Source organism: Maylandia zebra, linkage group LG2 (assembly GCF_041146795.1).
Source record: "Maylandia zebra isolate NMK-2024a linkage group LG2, Mzebra_GT3a, whole genome shotgun sequence".
Lineage (NCBI taxonomy): Eukaryota > Metazoa > Chordata > Actinopteri > Cichliformes > Cichlidae > Maylandia > Maylandia zebra.
The window spans coordinates 10,226,341-10,245,544 of record NC_135168.1 but is presented as its reverse complement, the minus strand read 5'-3'; the positions used below and the strand labels follow the sequence as shown (position 1 = coordinate 10,245,544).

General features: G+C 40.7%; 1 protein-coding gene and 1 long non-coding RNA gene across 2 annotated transcripts in view; one reads left to right on the top strand and one right to left on the bottom strand.

Moving 5' to 3' along the window:
* Positions 1-19,204, bottom strand: part of LOC143420772 (protein NLRC3-like) — a 161,689-nt gene that overhangs the window by 107,923 nt on the left and 34,562 nt on the right. The gene's annotated exons all lie outside the window — the stretch shown is intronic.
* On the top strand, positions 8,543-14,948 carry LOC143420770 (uncharacterized). Its single transcript, XR_013100503.1, has 4 exons — positions 8,543-8,690; positions 10,304-10,498; positions 10,651-10,756; positions 14,407-14,948. It is a non-coding gene; the product is annotated as an uncharacterized LOC143420770 (long non-coding RNA).

Sequence of the window (19,204 nt, the reverse complement as noted above, 5' to 3'; positions counted from 1 at the left end):
TCTGCATTCGATTTCATGGGCTGAAATAAATAGGCAGAAACATTACTGCTAAAAAAATAAAAAACAAAAACTCTAAAAAGCCTAAAAATGACTTAAAAAGCAAGGAAATGTGGAACATTGTAATTAGCGAACATTAATAAAGCATAACTGTTCTTTGTTTCTAACCTTGGTAAGTACTCTGTAGCCAGAAGGAGAGGTAGGATTTCTGTGAAAGCCAAATTAAATGTGAATAGGCTTTGATAGTTATTGAGAAGGCAGAATAATAAGAAAAGGCAAAAGTACGTCACAATATAATTAATTAAGTTACATATTTTGATTACCAAATTATGGAAGCGTGGAGCTGCCACCCAGGCAAAAGAAAAATAGAGCTGTATCACGTTATGACGTGAAATGTTTATTGTTCTAACATTATGCTTTTCATGTTTGTATAATACAGTGGTTCTTAACCTTGTTGGAGGTACCGAACCCCACCAGTTTCATATGCGCATTCATTGAACCCCTCTTTAGTGAAAAATAAAGTGTGTTTTTTTTTCAAATTAGACGTAGATATGTTTTTTACTGGTGCACAAAATGAGCCGTGCACGTCACAGCGGAGGCTCTGCCGAACCCCTGAGACCAACTCACCGAACCCCTAGGGTTCGATCGAACCCAGGTTAAGAACCACTGGTATAATATAATATCACATTATTATAATATACATAATTGTCACGTTCGCACAATATTGTACGGACGTGATAATTATGTACATTTTTCGTACAATGTTGTTCAAACATGTTGTTCAAACATGATAGTATATTGTTAGAACGATAAACTTTTCACGTTATAACGTGATATACTTATATTTCTCTTTTGCCTGGGTGGCAGCTCTACGCTTCCGTTCCAAATAAGCGAGAATAAAGTAATATTATATGGGAAAAGGCACCTGCTAGCTTGATGATGGAGGCTTCTTAGACTGGCCACCCGCCTTGGCTTCTTGTCGCCACTCCATGAAATAAAGGTCCGTTTCCTCCATGCCGGCTAATTATTCATCCTCATTAAAATCTCGTATATGTTCAGTTGGCAGAATTGAGAATTTTACATCTTCCAACCACTTAATTAACGCGAACATAATCGGCTTGTTTCTTCCCGTCTCCTGTATCCGGCCGTTCCTCTCGCTGTCAGATTTCGCGCCTCAGAGACGTCGTTATTTTTCAAAAAAAAAAAAAAAGAAGAAAGAAAGAAACAGCAACAACTACTAAAGAGAGTTTTTGCACGTTCATTGCACATTTGTGGGAATGTTTAAATATTTAATTTTTATTAATTACTTTTCATTATATCTTTATTTTTTAAACCACCGTGGCAATGCGCATGCGCATACACTCCTGCACGCAAAGGGCTTTGGAGTTGACGTAATGTCGCAATGCATTGTGGGAGCGCAGCACCATCTTGGCAGGTCACGAATCAAAACAAGTTTGCTACGAACCATTCTGAAACGTAGCTCAAAAGAAAATGACGGTATAGAGACAGATTCTGTCCAGATGCAAAGAGACGGTACTTGATTGTTGAAATGTGGACCTGTATGAAATATAGCCGTGGAGTAGAAACCCTGAAGACCAAACCGCTATTGACTTAGCATGATCTACTCTCATACCTTGTCTGTGGAGTCAGAGCATACACGGCGCAGCAATTTCGCAATTATAAATCTCTGGAGGCGCACATCCAATTCACCAAGGACTGGGTACAAGATTTGGCTATTTTTAACCCTCCACGTTGTGAGTACGCCGTCATTCAAGCAAAGGTAAGTCAGCTTGAGTACTGCGAGTAAAATGCGTTTGATTCCCCCCAACATTCGAATTAGTGCTAGCAAAAATTCATTCGTGAGGGGGAAATTACAGTGAGAACATGTAGAGCAGGGGTGCCCAATCCCGGTCCTCGAGAGCTACTATCCTGTAGCTTTTAGATGCATCCCTACTCCAACACAGCTGAATCAAATGGTTTGATCTCTTCAGCATGCCATCATGTTTGGCAAAGGCCTGATAACAAGCCATTCATTTGATTCAGGTGTGTGGGAACAAGGATGCATCTAAGAGCTGCAGGATAGTAGCTCTCGAGGACCGGGATTGGGCACCCCTGATGTAGAGGCTCTGTTAGAGGGATAACATAGTGAGTTCAGTGCATTGATGTGACATTGTCCTGAAGGATTTAGTTATTCTTTATGGTTAAAGAAATTGCCCTAATTAATTCATATTTATTATAAATAATCCTAATTACACATCTTGCTTCCTTGTTTGTGTCCTGTGTCACTAAAAATACATTCTGTTTTAGTTTTATACATTGATTAATGACCTGCAGAATCTCCTTGTCATATTAGGTGTCCATAATTGTCACTTAAAGTTGAACTTTATGTTTTCTCCCTCTTGAAAGTGATTACATCCTTGCATTACATACTTTAGGTTCATTTTTTGCTGATAGGTTTCTAAAAAGAAACATGCAGATTTAGAATATAACATGCAGCGTTCTATAGATGGATACATAAAAACACTTTATTTGTTACATTTATGATAAATGGATTTGAAAGTAAATAAAACACATTTGTGTCGGACTTGGCTTATTAAAGTTCTTGTCTTTAAATGAACTTTGTCTGTGTGTGTTTTAGGTCCTGCACTCTTAAAGACTGAATTGCAGCATTGCAGCCACAGGTCATTGTGAGCATCACAGGGAAGGTTGAAGCCGCCCACTGCAGCTGTATGGCTAGAGTCGTGGAGACTTGCAGCCATGTCACTGCTCTTCTGTTTAATGTAGAAGCAACAGTGAGGATCTGTGGCACAAGGACTGTTACAGATGAACCTGCATACTGGGTTTTGCTGGGTAATATGACCAAGATACAGCCAGAGGTTGGCCATAAGATAGACTTCTCCTCTTCAGCTGCCCAAAAAAAGGTTCTTGATCAAAACATAAACAGACCATTCGTTGTGACAGGTAAAAGAAGCCATCCTCAAAAAAGAAAAGTTCCACCTGCTACTGTGGAGGAGTTGGATCAACTGATGGGACAATATTTTTCCAAGCATAGTTCTGTTCTGAATAACCCATAATGTTTTAATTTAGGGGGCCATGTAAATACTTTGCATTTACTGAATATGTACTTACTAAATACCACTGTTCAAAAGTTGAATAAAGAAACAAAGAAATGTTTGCCTATTTTTAATTAAAAGCACTTTGTAGAACATCACATCAGTTACAATGTAGAAAAAATGTTATGTATAGTTTACAAATGACAAAATGTTCACATAAAATCATGACAGCATTTGTATAATATCACCCACTACTAGCATTCTGTAATTTACTGTCTCTTTTGAAAACTTATCACTACATAAACAGCACAAGACTTAAGAGTATTTAACAAAACCTTTTTTCTGTGGTTTTACTACCACACTGGGGCACATGTTCAACAAAAGGCAGCAAACCTTTGCCATCTTATCCAGGAAGGTCACCTTTTTACCCTCACATGGAAGAAGTAATCTGATTGGCATGGTGGTATGTAGCATGTAGTTTGAAGCAGGGATTTCGTAGTGCCCCATGTGTAGTGTTGGAACCCAGTCAGGATTTGTTTCATTCATTTCATAGGCTGGTTTGCTGCAATAATGCCAAATAATTAGCAACTCTATAAATAGAAGGTAGTTCTGCATGTTTGTTCTAAGTTTGTGCTATGATCTCAGAGCGCATTGAAAATAAAATTAACAGGCTATAAATAATAATATGAACTTATTTAGAACTTACCTGAATGAAAATACTGGAGCACACCAACAGATATCTGTGGCTGGTAGAGAACTGAATATCAGCTCGTCTCGCAGCTGCTATCCAGGCTAGACGCCTTCTTTTGGTAACATCCAACACATAAGCTCCCTCATGATGCTTCCAGGTGAGGAAACAATGAAAAGAGAGCCTGTTTTCAAGCTTATTCCTTTGTCGGTAGTGCAATCTAACATTACAACCGACCACACAGCAAGCATTTGTTTGGCCTGCTAATATGGCGCCTTGACCAAAAATCGTGGCTACGCCCCATCCCGTAAGATCACGCTCCAGAGCCCTATTAACGTACGGATCTAGAAAGAAGACGCTGCATTTTTAACTCTGAGGGAGATGGAGAATGAGCCTATTTCCAAAACAGTGGAGTGTGTTCCTTTAAGTACTAAATTGTATATATTGTCAAAAACTAAAGTGTACATAGCAGTTGTTGTATCTTGTTTACTGTATCACTGACAGATAATTTCAAAGTCAATGAACGCTACATTATAGTGAGATATTGTGTAATGTGAAATACTGTAAGCAAATGAATAAACAACCTAATTCGTGATAGACCTTTGACTCTGTTTTGTTTGAATCCAACTGTTTTTTGCAGATGTGCATAAAACATGTTACTTTTAGTATTGTTATCATTATCATCATTATTGCACTAAATATATTTTAAATAAAGGATACTTTGATATACATTCTACTGTAAGGTTGGAAATGTATTTTCTTCACCCTAAAATATGTTTTGAAATGTATTTTGGTTTGAAAGAAATATATTTTCAATTTCAAAGATATATTTTTTTGGAGCATCACAAATACAAAATATATTTACCATATATTTGAAATATATTTTGGCCAGGAAAAATGTATTTTTTTACCGTATGGGTTTGCTGCTGCTGACTTTGAAAATCACACCAAACATGGAATCAAATATATCGACTCAGCTTAGACTACAGAGAAGCTCGGCACTGCTCACAAAACTCAACACAAAAGGCTTTTTAAAGACAACAATCACTTTGACAGACACACAAACACGACTGAGTACAGAGCAGCTGCTGGTTTGAAGCCACAGAAATGTTCAAATGTTTAAACACACTGCAGCGTTGCAGCCGTGATGCATTTGTGCTGCTAAGGCCACACACATCAGCTGCCTTACATTTTAGCACCAGTTCATCTCTGACCATGGCAGCACAGTCTCTCCAGTACAGTGATGTTGGTGGGGACAGTGGGGACTGATTGTTCATTGGCTGTAAGCCGGTCACATGGACGTTTAACTGGTGCTTTGATTGCTCTGTAGTCTGTTGTGCCTGTGAGCTGCTCCTAAAATGAGACAGATTATAATTGTCACCATTCTGTTAATGACTCTTATTATGTGCGCTCTCCTCCACTGTCACACTAAACACATTAAACCTTTATTTTGGTGTAAAGTCAGGATTTATTGGCTCTTCTTAAAAGCGTCATGAAGTGCAAAACTCAGCAAACATTATACAAAAGTAGATTTAGAAGCTGAACAGAAAACATTTAAAGTGACAGTCAGCACAAATCCAGCTGACATCTCCATCCAACCCAAGTCTTCATTTAAAGTCATTATAACTGTGACACACGTTTGTTACAGTATTAATCCTGCCTGATGCTGCAGGGCCAACATCATGAAACAGGCTCAGCATTTATTTCCATTATGAAACTTTATCATTAAAAACAAACCATTGTTCTGCAGTCGTCCCAGGACTGTCGGTCAAACGTTCTCTCCACATGTTTAAGGCTGAGCTCACTTTATCGTCTGCCTGAAGGAGGGAAGCAGATGTTACTAAACATCACAATAAAACATATGAAATGGGTGCACATGAGGAACGTCTGCACTGTTAAAGCCATGCAAACATCTTCACACATGAAGCAGCAACACCTCTCAGTTTAGCAGCAGCTGGTAAAAGCCACAGTGATCCTGGAGCCTCCCTGAAGGACTCGTTCATCAGTAACTGTCAGGAGGACGATTAAACCTTCTGCACACATCCTGTAGTTACACACTCGGGAGGAAAGACGACGTCCTCGCTCTGCAACATGATCTGTGTTTCATCCAGGACGCTCAAACACAGACTGGTTTCCAAATATTAGACGCACTGGTTCTTCATGCGTTTCTACCTGAGCACTCAGAGTCATTTCTACAACAGGCCTCCTTCACCTGCTGGTGCCTCTGTTTCTGTGTTTGGCTGTTTCCATCAGTGCCTGATGTTTGTGATCTTTGATCTGTTCTGAAGTCTCTCTTTGTGACACAAATGTTGTTTGGCTTCTTTTGCAAACAAGGCAAAAGAACTTTAATGGATTCATTTGCTGATCTTACTTTTCTGATGCAAAGCCGTCCTTTCAACGCTTTAGAAAGAAAACCAAACAATGTTTTTAAAACTTTCCCAAAATGTAAAAGCTATTAAAACCATAAACTTCTGCTCCTTGATCATGTGATTCTTCTTCTAGACTGTCTGTAATTGTTATTGCTGATTGTCAATAAAGTTGTTTTTTATAAGTTATGTTGTAAAGGAAGCTTGTGGCGAGGGAGGAGGGGCGACTAAAAGCAGGTTCATATAGTGGGAAAGTCCTCAGGTCATGTGAGGATATTTACTGATGCGTCAACACTGTCAGATAAAAGAACGGCTGCTGCATTTGTTCTCCCACAAATAAGTTTGGTGATGAGTAAAAGAATTACAGATGATGTGGCAGTTTATACTGGGAGCTGGTAGTGATGTTACTGGCTTGAACTGGGTGGAGGACGCACTAATATGCAGGTATGTGGTTTGCTGGGACTCTAGCAGCGTGCTAGTGAGCACAGGTGATATGTCTTCAGACTCTAGGCAACATATTGTTTTTGATATACTTCATTTACTGTATAGAATCAAACACAGAGGGATAGAAGTGGATTTCTTATGGCTCCCTGTGAATATCGGTGTTGATGCAATGAACAGGACGATAAGTTTAAAAAGGTGCAGCAAGAAGAAGTCGTGCAGGTTTGACTATAAAATACAGTGAAAGTGAGGTGAAGAGTATAATGAAGGTAAAGATGAAGGACGAGTGGCAGGCACACTGGGACAGAGACGGGAAAGGCAGATATTATTATACAGAAAACAGTCGTGTAGAAGAAGCTGCAGCAGAGACCAGGATGGAATCTGGAGAGTCAGAGTTGGTCACACAGGCTTGAATAGCACACTTAAAAAGGTAAACATGACACAGGAAGTGTGACTTCTGTGGACCAGAGGAGACGTTTGACGGGTTGTTAGCGTCGTCAGGATGCTGGATGGAAACGCTGTGCCTGATAGGATGATTACAGGCTGGACTTTGTCTTCCTGTTACAGATGGATCCAGGCCCTGGATGACTGCTGGACACACATGACCCACACTAGGCTGCCTTCATCCATCCTTTCCTCCTTCACTGAGACTCAGAGTCAGCATGTATGTATTTATCAGTGATTTGAATCCTTTCATTACAGAGTGAAGTTAAAGTAGACGTGTGAACACACTAATAAACACAAAGGGACACAACTACTACTGCATGATGGAAAGCTGAAGTATTACACAGCTTTATGAACCTCCTGTTATCCTGGTAGACGAGTACAGCAATAAATCTTTTACTTGAACATCTTCTGGCTCCAATAAGCTTTGAAATGTGACCATGAAGTTAGAGACACACTGACTGAAACCCACAGCTGTGACTGTGGATCACATCCACACACAGTGTAGCTGCTGTCTCTGTGTGAGCCTTTGCACTGCTGCTCGCAGCACCGTTATATCACTCAGCGCTCGCTGCTGTTATTGAATCCACTTTTTACTGTCCGTGCAATCAAGCTCCTCTGCAGAGCTAGAAAATATCTTCGAACCAGTTTATGTGTTAGGGGATCCTTTGCAGCTGTGACTGTTGCCTCTGTTTTTGTCCTTTGGTTCCTGGGAGCCTTTTACATTTCCATCAGCAACAAATATCTGAACAGGCTTTATTGTAGGAAATACAGGAGTAAATAGTTGTCATTATTTATTAGATGTTGTTAAAGATGATCCGATGCTTGTTTAGTTTAATGCTGTGGCTTCAGTCAGCATCACTGTGCTGTATAGTTTTATTTTTCTGATCCTTCTGTTAAAGTTGCTGAATAAAAGCTGGTTGGTCTGCACCTCACCGCTGCCTCGAGCCTCCTTCTTTAAAGCAGCAGAGGCTCTTCATTCAGGTATCACAGCTCGAGTTGTTCTGCAGGAGACCCAGAGTACTGTCCTTGGTCCATAATGACATTAACTTTGATTCATGTCAACATGAAGCCTGAACGTCTGTGATGAACACACTATCAGCATCACTGACATGTTTCATCATTTAAAAACACTTCCTGTCACCGTGGTGGTTACAGTGACATCATGCAGTTTGTGCTTTGACCTCCAGAGGGCGACAAATCAGCACAGACAGAGAGCTCCATTCAAATTTTGCTGCCATCAGGAATAATTCTTCAAATATAATCATCAGTGTTTGAGCAGTTATGATATCAGGGACAATCTAGACATGTGTGACAATACTGAACATGTCACATGACACACCTCAAACATCATGTGATCCACTCTCAGTCTGCACTTTCAGTCATGACTTCATGAATTTATGATCAGTTTACTCCTGAAATATTCAAATGCTGCAGGGTGAAGAACAACAAAGTGCTGACACATGTTTGTGTTTCAAACAAGAAAACCAGCAGAAATAAATCATCTTTGGACAACATGAAAGAGATTAGTGAGTTTCCAACTTGCACTTGAATGCAGCACAGACAGATTCTGATGTTCGTGGTTGTAAACGTGTCCTCAAACGCCTCTCTGACTCTTTCCTTCCTGCTCAAAGTTCCTCTTTTCTGAACTTGGTGTTTGTGCCTGACGCTGATCGTCTCCGTGTGGAGCTCCGTGTGAAGGTAACGTTAGCAGTGTGTAATGTTTCCTGGCTAACATCAGCTGTGTGCAGCTCAGTTCCAGCACAAATCTGCCGCTCCATAGTTCACGGTAACGGACTCATGAGGTCGACCGTTAAACGCTCTCCCGCCATTTTGTCTGTGTGCGCGGATGTGTACGTTTTTGTTACCACTGTCATCTCATCAATAGCCTATTTGTAAAAGATCTCTGTTCATAGTTTAGTTGGATTTTAAAACTCTGTAGTTGGACAGTTTTATTTTGGACTGATGCTAAAATTCTTGCTGATTGTTTCTGTCGAGGTTTTGTACTTGACATGCGCCATTTTGGATGTGATAAGCTGTAGAGAGTGCGTCCAAAAAGAGAAACCAGAAAGAGAACCTGTTTTATTAATAACCTCTTGCAAATAGAAGAATATGAAAAAAACAACAACAAATAGGATAAAACCTTTAAATTACTTGAATTTTTAAAATCACCATCATCTGTTAACACAAATTTGATCATTTCAAATTTTTGTTTTCATTTTCTCTTCCCAGTTACTTCTTTCTCATTCTCTTCATTCTCCTTGTCACCTTACGTCTCACTCCTTAACTGAAGTTATAGTTCTAACATAAGAAGTCCCACCAACGTCCTTTATTTAATCTCTGTGTTGTCACAGTTATTATCATCAGATCAGACATGAGACCCAGACAACAACATAAGTTTACAAGCTAACATCATGTCAGCTAACATTAGACGATAGCATCATAAACTTTAAATTACTTTGCCTCTGATCAACAGTTTGATTACATTCTCACATCACAGGTTTATTTGCTAAGTGTGAGTCCGCCCACATTAGATCCACTTTTCAGCAGGTGGAATAATTTGTAGTATATAGGTAATACATCAACAATGCTGCCGTGGCTAAGTTAGGAATATTTATAATGTCATTTCCAAAACTTGCATATGATCTGCAATTTGTAGCAGATCTACTGACTGTCACAGAGCAGCTGGAGCAGTCTCAAATGCAGGTCAGTCCACTGCTGCCCCCTGTGGCCAAGTGCCATAGCTACTGCTGGATGAACTCGTGACACATCTGCACCTGTTTCTATGAACACATTGAGTCTGAGTGGCTGCACTTACACTGGTGCATTCAACATATTGAAAGATGCCAGCAATGTGGATTGTCAAGACTCAAACCAACCGTTGAGCAAAGACAGCAGGATCACTTGTTTCTGTTTGTTATACAGCCAGATTTACTCGTGACACACATGTGCAGCTGCTTTATCACCTATTCTGAATTTGTTTCAAGCACAATACATTTGTTACACATGTTGGGATATTGTGTTTGTTTTAAATGTTATATACCTGTGTGGTATGTGACTTGTGTTGCCATGACGCCAGGTCTCTCTTGGAAATGAGATTTTTAATCTCAATGAGATTTTTTTTTACCTGGATAAATAAAGGACTAATTTATAACGTTCAGTGTTTTCCGGTCTTCCAAAAGAAAAAAAACCTTCAACTACATGACATGCAGTTGTGTATTTGTTTTCACCTTATCATACACTTGAAGTTTTACAAATCCCCACTTCTTTAGTGAATATCATTTCAGTCTCAGACAACCTCGTTTCTCTTACAGAGGTTGAATGCACCTTCTGCGGATGGCGGTACCACACAGTGTGCGTGGACTTCCCCTGCACAGAAGGCAACTACAAATGCTGTGAATGCTAAATAAACAGAAACAAATGATCCCTGTTGTCTTTGCTTGATGATTGGTTTGAGTCTTGACAATCCACATTGCTGGGGTTGCATCTTTCAATGCCAGCAATGGCAGGTATCAGTGCTCAAAGCTTTTGTGTTTGTTTCCAACAAGTTGCCCACCTCGGGAAACAAAAATGTGTTCTTTTACTTGTCAGATGAACATATGAGCCACTTTGACTCTTCAGTGCAGTGTGGAGCCTAACAAAGATCTGTTTTGTGTCCCAGCTGATCAGCAGGAGGAGGAGAGTCTGACGGAGCAGCAGAGGAACATTTTCAGCTACTTGGACTCAGCTCAGCCACTACAGAGGAAACAATGAGCTCAACACAGAAGGTGACAGACAGAGCAGGACCATATGACCAAAGATATTTATCACCATATACATTTGAACATTTGCCATAACGATGTAGCTGACGATAGAATTGACACCAGACAAAATACTTTACAGCTGCACAACTTTATTAAAAACCCATCAATGTATTTTCACTGAAACAAGCAGCTGTTGTTTATGTGCATTAAAGTTATATAAAAATGTAACAGTGCAAATGCAAATTCCTCGCTGACAGTTTAACCAAAAGGCGTTTCCAGTGGAAACTGGCCGACACATCCTGAGCATAACCATGTATAATATCCACTAAACTTCAGAAGAGGTTATACAGTCGTGGCCAAAAGCTTTGAGAATTGCATAAATATTGGAAGCTGGAGAAGTTGCTGCTTAAGTTTTTATAATAGCATTTTGCCTGCACTCCAGAATGTTATGAGGAGTGATCAGATGAACTGCATCGTCCTTCTTTGCCATGAAAACGAACTTAATCCCCAAAAAGCCTTACCACTGCATTTCATTGCTGTCATCAAAGGACCTGCTGAGACCATTTCAGTGATCGTCTTCTTAACTCAGGTGAGAATGTTGGCGAGCACGAGGCTGGAGATCATCATGGCTGTATCCCGATTCAGGTTCTGCAGCTTTAAAGTCCTCAAGGGCCGCGTACTCAAAGACCGCTAAGGCCGAAGTGCGAGGCTCGTAGGCTCGTGAAATGGGACGTCTAGCCTCCGTCGCGCTGCCCAGGTTGCCTAGCAACCATGATACTAACAGCTGGAAACGTTTCATACAGCTTTGTTTGACAGAAATGAAGGAGAACATATTTAGTTCATTTGTTTCTACATGAGCTCTGTGTGATTTGATGAGTATCTGAGGCTGAGACCACAGGACTGTGAAACATGATTGTTGGGCTTCATTTCTGTGCTGAACAGTCGTTTAAGATTAGCTGTAAATAACAATTAGCTGATGTTGTTCATGAGACTAAAGTCATCTCACTGTGGTAATGTAAATATAATATGGCCAATATTATAGTTATTATATTAATCACTTCACTCACAGACAAGTATCTGTGACAGTGTGTATACAGATGTATCATATATAAGAGACAAATATTGTTCATTTAATATGTTGGTACTAAATGTGGCTCAATGCTTACATATATGTGTAAAAAGCAAATGTAGGAGCTGTGATAACTGTGTCTGATAGAATGAAGAGTCGACTGATATATGAAATATTCCTTTATTGGGTGAGAAAATCAGACCATGTCATAACTGCTGTAAGTCACACAGAATAGATATCAGAGCCTTAAACAGGCTGACTTCTGCTAAATGGGTCAAACTGGGCAGAAAGTCTACAAACACATAACATCCTTATAGAATATGATGTAACACTATAGATCAACTTAGCTCAGAATATATAAAGCATATAAACAGTTACAGCAATATGATGCAACAAACACAGCAGCTACTGATCCAAAATACTCAAAGCTTCATAGAACTGAAACCAACATTTATTTTTAGCTCCATCCTGCTGCTGATACAGACTTTAGGTTTCTGAACATTAAACTTGTTGCTGCCTTTCATAGTGTGTAACTTGAAGGCCCTGAGTACTTTCTCCCACACTGGAAACACTGGAATGATCACATTATTTGAACATTACCTAATAAGACTGATTCAGCACAGACAGTTATGTTAAACTTTCCTAGCAGTCCTTCACAAACAGGGAACAGTCTGTCTATTCTCTCCATCTGTCAGCTGCTGCTGGCTCTTCCTCCTCCTCTTCCTCACACACTGCTGAGTTTGTCCTGGTGGATCATCAGGGCTGCAAAGCCTCACAGATGATGTGCAGCAGTGGCTCCCTCAGTCTGTCCTCACTCTGGACACTTGCAGTCGTCACACATGGAAATCAAATGTGTGATAAGCTGCAGGATTCAAACACAAGTGTAACTTATAAACACATGTTCATACTTTTATTCCACAATCAGAGAGAAAGAAACAGAGAGAGAGTGCAGGACAGACAGACAGGTGACAGTCTCAGGTGTACACACTGCTACACAACAGCACCAGAGAAGCAGGATTTAGTGTTTGTGTTATTACGAGTGTAAACAAGAAGAGTTCCAGATGGTGCAGTGGACACATGTGTGACTGCTGTAATTAAAGCATCTTTCTTTCAGCTTAACGAGTGAACCGTCAGCTCGTTCAAACACACGTTAAAGTGCGTTTGGCTCGACACCACCGAACAGAGGCAGCAATATAACACAGCTAACATTAACAGTGCAGTGGATCCTGCTTGTGCCGTGATGTTCAGGACTGCAAACCGAGCAGCATCACTGACTTTCAGCTTGTTGTGTTTGTGGATATATGACTGACTTTAATTATCCACAAAATCATCACATTCTCTGTCAGATTAAGGTCGACTATTGAACGGCGTATATTTTAAAGGCTTTAAAACCAAGTTAACGCTGAAAGTACAAACATCACTAATGTCACATAACTCTGCCGACAAGGCATAGCTATGGCTATGAAATGCTCTTTGTGTATCACTTCTTCATTATGAAAGATGTCATTAATGCACTAGTAATGTCTCATCTGGAGTATTGTTCAATCATTTGGTCAGCAGCTAATAAGACAGATCTTAACAGACTTCAGTTAGTCCAGAATAAGGCGTCCAGATTAGTGTGAAGATGTTCATACTATACTAATATTGATAAAATGCATAATAACCTTTCTTGGCTTCCTGTACAGGCTAAAATATTCTATGGCTTACTTGTAGTTCTAAAGAAAGCAATTCTGTTAAACACACCACATTTATTCTGCTCAGCTGCAGTATCCAGATGAAATACATCATCATATTACACAGTTTTCAACAAGCTGCAATTTAGTAAATGCTCGAGTTAAAAGTAACGTTTTGTAAAACTGTTACATTTAGAGCAACTTTTAAGTGGAATAAGTTGCCTTAAAAAATTAGAGAATTATTCAAAACTTCAATGAACACTTAAAAGCTGATTTACAGAGCTTTTAGTTGTTGTAAATATTGTAAGACATGATTTGTTTTTGAAATTTGTGTAATGTGCCTCAATGTTATTGATATTATTATTATTATTATTATTGATTGCTTATATTTGAACAATTGTGAAACCTCACTGTGGATGTAAGAGTGAAATTATGTGGATATCTTGAATCCACTTTATTGTGTAATATTTTATGTGAGTATTTGACGGAAGACGAGCAACATCTGTTGTGGAAGCTAACGGGGTTCCTTTAGAATAAACAAACATAGGATTTATTATCACTGAATAATTCTGTATAAATCTATACAAATTATAGAAATATGTAATAGGAAACAACAAAATAATCTAAATTATAAAATAATGTGTGTGTGTGTGTGTGTGTGTGTGTGTGTGTGTGTGTGTGTGTGTGTGTGTGTGTGTGTGTGTGTGTGTGTGTGCATGATTTTAGTGTTTGAACAGTCATGAATTATCTTTAACAGCAGGTTGGATGTAATGTGTTAGAACTACCAGCAGGTGGGGATAAGAGACCTTTAAGGTGTTTGGTGCCACGCTCCACCTTCAGGTTTAAAACTAGTGTTAATGGAGTTTGAAGGCTGAGTTTGTTCCACGACTGCATTTCACTCACTGCCTCTGTTTGTATCTCTGTCACTGCAGGACCAACATGGAGCCAGAAGTCAGCGCTCTCAGGAGGCCGACAAACCTCACAGAAGAAAGGGAGAGAAAACACACACCTGTGACGAGTGTGGGAAGGGTTTTACTGTGAGGGCTAAACTAAAACAGCATCAGGTCATCCACACTGGAGAGAGACCGTTCAGCTGTGACTTGTGTGGAAAGTCTTTTTCCTTGAAGGGTCACCTAAAAACACACCAACTCATCCACAGTGGAGTTAAAGCGTACAGCTGTGATCAGTGTGGCAGAGCTTTTACTCAAAGTAGCAACTTACAGAGGCATCTAGTTACCCACTCTGGAATTAAGCCATACAGCTGTGACGAGTGTGGGAAGGGTTTTACTGTGAGGGATAAACTAAAACAGCATCAGGTCATCCACACTGGAGAGAGACCGTTCAGCTGTGACTTGTGTGGAAAGTCTTTTTCCAGGAAGGGTTACCTAAAAAAACACCAACTCATCCACAGTGGAGTTAAAGCGTACAGCTGTGATCAGTGTGGCAGAGCTTTTACTCACAGTAGCCACTTACAGAGTCATCTAGTTACCCACTCTGGAATTAAGGCATACAGCTGTGATCAGTGTGGCAGAGCTTTTACTAACAGTAGCCACTTACAGAGTCATCTAGTTACCCACTCTGGAATTAAGGCATACAGCTGTGATCAGTGTGGCAGAGCTTTTACTCACAGTAGCCACTTACAGAGGCATCTAGTTACCCACTCTGGAATTAAGGCATACAGCTGTGACATCTGTGGAAAAACTTTCAGCCAGAGAGAGAGCCGAAATACACACCTACGCATTCACACCAGACATGATGTGTACTGCTGTGAACAGTGTGGCAAAGAGTTTATAAGTCACACAGACTTACAACGACACATGTTTACCCACACTGAGGAGAGACCTTATCAATGTGACCTGTGTGAGAAGACTTTTAAATCTCCACGTCACCTGAGACGACACCAACAGATCCACACCAGAAAGAGACTCTACAAGTGCAGCTACTGTGAGGTATGTATTTATATTGTTATCTTGTCATTTTAGCCTGACTGTTTGGAACAACTCTGCTCATTAAACTGTGTTAGCATGTTAGCAATTCTACTGCATGGAAAAGCAGCTCTGAGTGATTATTCAGATTTTCCTTTCAGTTATGATTTTAGTATTACTGTAGTATTATGGTGGTAGTATTGTAGTTATTGCAGCCCAGTAAACTGAGTGTGTTAACTGAAACAGTCAAATGTAGTTGGACGTCTGCAGAGATGCTCTTTATTTCAGGCGACGTTCAGGATACAAATGTTGAAGGACTGACTTACACTGTCTTTGTGTCTTTGTTTAGAAGCAGAGCGACACAGATGGATCCAGTTCTCAACCCTGTCATCACTGTGGTGGTGGGAAAGACTTTCATTGTGACCTCTGTGGAAAAACTTTCAGTTGGCAAGCTGCCCTTAAAACACATCAACGTAGACACACTGGAGACAAACTGAAATACTGCAAAGAATGTGGGAGAAGCTTCACCACACCAAGTGAGTTAAAACAACATGAACTGATTCACAGTGGGGTTAAAAAGCACCTCTGTGATCAGTGTGGGTCATCCTTCACCACTGCAAGGGACCTTAAATCACACAAACGAGTCCACACAGGAGAGAAACCACACAAGTGCAGACACTGTGAGAGAAGCTTCTCGCATTCAGGTCATCGTAACAGTCATGAACGAACACACATAGAAGGAAACTACAGCTGTGACCAGTGTGACAAGAGCTTCAGGAATCTCAGTTCATACTCTGCACACAAACGATCCCACGTTACTAATAAACTGTTTCACTGTTACCAATGTGCCCAAACATTCACCTCATTGTCTGCTCTGTGCAAACATCAGCGCGATCACTCAGGGCTGAAATCACTCCCATCACTGGATCACAGTGAATCTGAAGACACAGAAAGATCCTCTGGTTTCTGTGTCAGACTCAAAAAGCTTGAGATCAGGCTCCACAGAGTTCAGATAGAATCATTTAAACTTGTGTTGACCTGAACTGGTTGCTGGGCTGAACTTCTACATAATACAGATCTACATGGGATCTTCTTTTCTGTTTTTTACTGAGTCAGTTTTGTCCTTTTTTCTCTGTCCTGGTTTTGCTCGTCTGTAAATGATTGAAACTCAGTCAAATAGTTCATTGTTCTCCAGCAAAACGTTTTGGAAACTCATGTTTAACCTTTAAAACTCTGACATGTTTTAGCACACAAGGCTTCATCGGGGAGTTCACTCATGATTGGACCATGAGAACAAAGGTTTTTAGTTCTTTCAAAGAGAGTCTGTTGTGATGTTTGATGTTTCTGTTTTTTCTACATAAAGGAATAAACTATTTTTCTTGCTTCATGTAGTGTGGAAGTTTTTAATGTTTCTTCATCTGTGATGTTCTTGAATGTGTTCACGTGAAGATGATATAAATAAACTCTTGTCAGAGATTTACAGTTATCAAACAGGTGAATAAACAACACTGAGACACTTGGAGACGGTTAACGTGCTGCACGGGTGAGGGCTCAGAGAGGACTCACACCGAGCTGCAGTAGTCGTTTATTATTTATAGCAGGGTGAAACAAGCATAGCAGTTTCCTCTAATTTTGCATATATGTGTGTGTGTGTGTCTAAGTTCGTATAAATGTCATAGGGTGAACTTCCTCTTTCTATAAACAGAGCGAGTAGTACATTTTGTTCTTTTCCTATTAAGAGTAAAATATGAACATATACTTTAATGCAACATAAAACTCATAAAAGCGTTTCTTCTTTAACATCCCCTCCTGATGTTAATATTTTTCACTTAATCATACTTTATTATCAGCCAACAATCACTTGCTTATAACATTTTCAATTGTAGCATCATTCAGTATGTGTGTGTGTGTTTCTATACTAAATCTTCTTCATCCGATTCATCTTCTAGTGGCAGTCCAACATAGGTAATTACTGTGGCCTGTACCATTTTGTCAATCATGGATCTTATGCATGGTAGGATACATGTAGAAAACAAGCACAATAATAGAAGCAGAACTCCTATCAGTACGAGTCCTTTTATCACGAGGGTCTTCCAGCTGCCACTCAGCAGCCAGGTCAGCCAGTCCTCATTGTTCGTGACATAGTCTTGTTGCTGCGCATTACTCAGTTGTCGCAACTTGTCTAGGGCGGTGGTCATGGTCAAGGAGTGCACGTTGTCCGGGATATAGGTGCAACAAGTGGTGTTGAATAAGACACAGAGGCCCCCTCTCTCAGCGAGAATCATGTCCAGGGCGACCCTGTGTTGCATGACCACTATTCTGATCGCGTCGATTTCCTCATTCTGAGCCTTATTTATCTTTGTTGAGCTGTTCAGGAAAAGTCCAAATCGGTAGTCAAGAGTCTCAATTCTTAACGTGTTTTTTCCAGTTCCGACCCATGGGAACAGTGAGTGCAGGACCTTCTGTCTGGTGGTCCACAACTTGAACTCCGCTGGTACATCACTGCCCCAGATTGGGTCATGGGGTTGCACGTCATCAGTGTTCCTCTTGCGTCGTGGTTGGTTCTGATGGAATACTCTGAATGTGTGGTCTGACACTAAAATTAGGGCGCAGAGTCCGGTACAAGAAAAGCTCACAACTAAGACAAAACTGCTCCTGCAAGGAAAGCTCACTGTTATGCATGCAAGTCATCAAGATGACATCATCAAGATGGCGCTGGAGTGACGGCAGCCTTTCCAAGTAGCTCTGCAACACCGCACCTTTTTGTTAACTTTAACTTTTTAGACTAGGCTTTTCAAACTTTTTTTTCACCTTCCTCTACTTATACCTCTTAGATATAGCGATACAAGATGGATAATGCACTTTTTAAAACTTCTGGAACCAGTTCCTTCATCTATTCGAGAGCGGAGCTGCTGGCACTAAAAACAAAGGGACAGACCGGCATGCGACACAACATCCCGGCCGAGCTAAAGAGGAGCTACAGAGGCTGCAAAGCTGGAGCGAGGAGAGCGGATCACCGGAGGCGATTCAAACCATCAATCCCGACAGTGATCATGGGCAACGTGAACTCGTTACAGAATAAGATTGACGAACTGTGCGCTCTGAACAACCACAGACTATACCGTGAGTGCAGCTTGTTTATCTTCACGGAGACGTGGCTAACCGAGCTAACGCCGCAGGCTAACGTAGACCTATGCGGTTTCACACCCGTGAGAGCCGATAGGGACACGCAGGCCAGCGGAAAAAGCAGAGGTGGGGGACTCATTGTCTACGTTAACAACAGATACTGTAACCCTGGACACGTCTCCGTTAAAGTTTCGGTATGCCGTCCGGACCTGGAGCTGCTAGCTGTTAGCTTGCGGCCATATTATCTACCTCGGGAGTTCAGTCATGTGATCTGTGTGTATGTTTACATCCCTCCGAGGGCCGACGCAACAGCTGCCTGTGAGAAAATACACACAGTCACAGCAAGACTTCAGACACAAAACCCCGAGGCTTTCATTATTATATCTGGAGACTTTAACCATGCCACACTGGACTCTACTCTGGCTGCTTTTCACCAGTTTGTGAATTGTCCCACAAGGAGCAACAGGACAATTGACCTACTGTATGCTAATGTGAGAGATGCATACAGAGCCACCCCCCTCCCCCCACTAGGGAAGTCAGACCACAACCTGGTTTACCTACAGCCACAATACACACCCCTCGTCCAAAGGCAGCCTGTCACAACGCGCTCCATCCGGAGATGGACCCCAGAAAAGGAGGATGCTCTGAGAGACTGCTATGACACCACAGACTGGGATGT